The sequence below is a fragment of the Schistocerca serialis genome, chromosome 4 (assembly GCF_023864345.2).
Source record: "Schistocerca serialis cubense isolate TAMUIC-IGC-003099 chromosome 4, iqSchSeri2.2, whole genome shotgun sequence".
Classification (NCBI taxonomy): domain Eukaryota; kingdom Metazoa; phylum Arthropoda; class Insecta; order Orthoptera; family Acrididae; genus Schistocerca; species Schistocerca serialis.
Window position 1 is genome coordinate 375,952,601 of NC_064641.1, and position 3,959 is coordinate 375,956,559.

General features: G+C 42.4%; 1 non-coding gene across 1 annotated transcript; it reads right to left on the reverse strand.

Annotated features, from left to right (window-relative positions):
* Positions 1-418: 418 nt before the first annotated feature.
* Trnaa-cgc (transfer RNA alanine (anticodon CGC)) lies at positions 419-490 on the reverse strand. Its single transcript has one exon. It is a non-coding gene; the product is annotated as a tRNA-Ala (tRNA).
* Between the last annotated feature and the right edge of the window lie 3,469 nt (positions 491-3,959).

Below are 3,959 nucleotides of genomic sequence, written 5' to 3' on the forward strand. Positions count from 1 at the left end.
AGGCGCTGTATGCGTAACAGGCCGAGAAAATCCCAGGTAGTTCGCCAGGAAGTCACGAGAGGGTGTTAGATGCATTCGGCGGCCGCCCATTTTCTCTGCAGGCGTGGTGGAAAATGGTAATAACTCCACTTCTAGGACGAGTAGAACAATAATTCGAAGTTTAAATTAAAGAGGAATGTTCCAATTAATTTTCGGTAGCAAAAAAAAAAAATTGTAATTTTTTGGATTTGACCACCTCCGGCTCCCTTTAAGGTTAGGTTAGTGTTTAACATCCCGTCGACAACGAGGTCAATAGAGACGGAGCGCACGCTCGGGTTAGAGAAGGTTGGGGAAGGAAATCGGCCGTGCCCTTTCAAAGGAACCATCCCGGCATTTGCCTGAAGCAATTTAGGGAAATCATGGAAAACCTAAATCAGGATGGCCGGAGACGGGATTGAACCGTCGTCCTCCCGAATGCGAGTCCAGTGTGCTACCACTGCGCCACCTAGCTCGGTCTCCCTTTAAGCTCTGACGGTTTGGCGATATTCGCTATTATTCGTGTCTATTATTACGGTTGTCGTATACATTATGAAAGTCTACATACCTGCACGAAAAAGTTGTTTGACAGCTACAGTACTTACGCATGCATGCTAGCATGTCCGAAGGAACGTTGCATCTTCGTCTTAACAACACAGACACTACAATATCGTATTACACTTCGTCGACTATAGCACGGTGGGCGCTATTTCGACAAGTTTTTTTCCGTTTCTGTTTATTGTAACAGGCGAGACAGTACAATGTGTTATATACGCCCCTGTCAGGCGCCTGGAGTACACTTCTCCGTGCTCGTCGTAGAGCCTGTGCGATCCTTATCTTTATGCCTCTATGACCCCAACATTTGACATGTAGCCCACAACAGATTTTTAATGTGGCTCCAAAGCTCGGTGCAACTCGGCATTTTTCAAATTAATAAGGATTGCCAGAGGTGAAAGGAGTGATAGAGTAAGTTCGGGAGAGCCGGGCCATTGGTCGAGACGGACCACTGGCATGTTTCACAAATGCACCGCTGGAGGGCAACTCCCGCTACTTGCAAGGAAGCTCTTTTGTTGACAAACGTGGTGCAGAACTATTGCTGTAATTTACTTGTTAGTTCTGGATGACAATCATACTCTCTTATCTGTTAAGCCGACAAGTTTTATCGATTAGTTACATAATTTTAGAATCAAGGCTTACTTTCCTCAATACTGATGAACTTTTATTTTACTGCGAGCTTGACAAATGTATAAGCATGAAATTAACTTAAAATAGCCACCGAGATCGCTGCCTCAACACAGAAGTCGTGGTCTTCTCCTTCTCCCAGACAATCGAGAGAGATGGACCGGAGTTATCTGGGGGAGATGGAGCACAATTAAATTTAGCTTCCAGGCATATGCAATAATCTCAATGAAGACGGCCACAGTGTCAGATTATACTTATTTGTCGGAAGATACGTCTATGCCAACAAATGGAAGACAGACTCTTGTCGATGGGCCAACCAACCACTTCAGAGCTCATCAAAAGACCTACTGATACCAAGAACACCAAAACGGCAGAGTTATCTGCCCACGTCAAACTCGTTCACTGACACAACTTTGGCCTTCACTCCGACTCAACATAGACCTTACAAGATAACCGCCTAAAAACTAACTGATCATAAGCCAACACAGACAAAACTTTTGGAAGAAATGTCACCTGTTCTTTCTATTGATGAAACCCCGAGTTCTAAGAGGAAGGCAACAACTGTATCCAAAGAGCTAAACTCTGCCTAGAATATTTAAACAATAAAGGAAAAGATCGATTAGAAAAGAAAGGAAACAGAAAAACTGACTTAAGGAAGTCAATAAGAAAAATACTGCAAGTATCTCACTTTTTTCATGAGGTGCAGAAATTGTAGAAGACTACTAAAATAACTTTGATGTTTGAGATGAGGATTAATGTGTTGATTGCGGTAAAATCTATTACGAAACTTATAAAAATTTACGACTGGATTCAGTGAGTTGCATGTTAACAATGGTCAACATTTGGTTACAGGTGTAATTGCTGAGGTGAGACAAAGACAGGCTTACGCCTTAATAAAACCAACAGCTCATTGAAAATCCAGTGTTCAATCAAGAACTATAGTAAATTGGTAAAATTGTTTTGGGATAAAGTATGTAATATTTCTCTGTGTTTGTTACTACATATTCGAAAGAATAATACGTTATTTTAATTGTCTATTTTCTTCATGTATAGCCATTTTTATATGATCCATCTCACCCCGTACACTGGTACATCTTACCCATAAAGCTAAGGGTGAGAAGGACCACTCAAGTATGTTTTTGTTTTATCGTATCTGTTTTATTTTAAGTAGCAGTGCCTGAGTAATTTATTGCATCTAAGCTTACACGACACACTGTACGAATATGCTGCTAGAAATCACAAAAAGTTGAACAACATACAAATTTTATGCTGAAGACAAAAATGGTCGAACTCTCCCGGACTTACATTAAGTCTATGTGATAATACAACCACTATAGATGTGAGAAATGAATTGTGTACGTGTCAGAAGATTTACCACGTTACCGACCAAAGGTTGCGAGTGCCGCACATGGATGTATTCACTCGTTCTGGATGCATCTCTTTCCGCTGCCTCGTCCTGTATTACTTCAGTTATAGGGTTTATGTTGACTGTATTGTTTTTACGAGGCAAGGATTTAAAGCCTGTCAATGTCGGTCTCATTAGCGTCTGTCGATTTTCTTGAGGCACATTAGGCTCAAAGTTTCATAGCTTAGGTCTACTTATTACAGGTAGCAACCGTCTTTATAAACTTATGTCTCTATCATTAAGTTTAAGAGCAGACGAAGTTTATGCATGGACTTGTGCATTGTCTAAACTGTAGGTACAGTTCTAGATTTATAGAACTGTACCAATTACCTTGGAAATATAATTCATCCTGATGGGTCTGTATAAATACTAGGGTAAGTGTTTTTTGTTTAAATAAACCGACACGCACGTGACGGAAGCAGAAAAACGATTACGTCGAGTGTGTAATTACCGTCTTAGAGGCTACAGTGATGGATGAAGGACCTAACCTCAGATGCTGCCTACGATACTTTGACAGAAATTTGGTATGCTTCTCGGTGCTAAACCGTCGTCGCTTTCAGCGTCTGTGGTGTTTTGACAGGGATGAAGGGAGATGGAAGGATGTGATTGGCTCCCTGGAAGCCGGCCGTCATTAATCACGTCAGTGACGCTGACGTATCGCTGCTGTCATGTCCTGACCGCACGGCACGAAAAATGGACGGTCCGCCGTCGGAGATGCGCATGCGCCCAGGAGATTTTGTGGCATCAGCTGACGCCTTGTCGACCCCCGCCACCTGACGGCTCTCAAGCTGCATGCAGAGTGGAGCAAGTGATATATTAGGTGTGGTTTCTCACTGTGCGTCTATACAACCGCACCTGCAAGCGAAACTTTTACGACAGAACTGCGCTCCTTACTAATGATAATGTGTATCCTACAAATCACCACCATACTAACCCAATCTACAATGACCAAAAAACGTCGAACACAGGGGTGAGGAAAACCGTGTAGACGCCAATATTTGAACAGTAGTAGGAGGGAGTGTCATGAATAACAAAATAAAAATCCCCATTGGTCTGGTGTAAGCGTGGTAGTTACGACAGGGCCAGTGGACAGTGTGTGAGAGGAGAGGGGGGGGGGGACATCTAAAGGTCACATAAGGGTCACATTTTTCTGTTTATCTTGAATAACTCTAAAACTGGCGCCTCGAGCGAATTTGTTTCCCTGGAGAAAATTAAACTACAGCAAAATAGTTCAAATCGCTCTAAGGACTATGGGACTTAACATCTGATGTCATCAGTTCTCTAGACTTAGAACTACTTAAACCTAACTAACCTAAGGACATCATACACATCCACGCCTGAGGCAGCTTTCGAACCT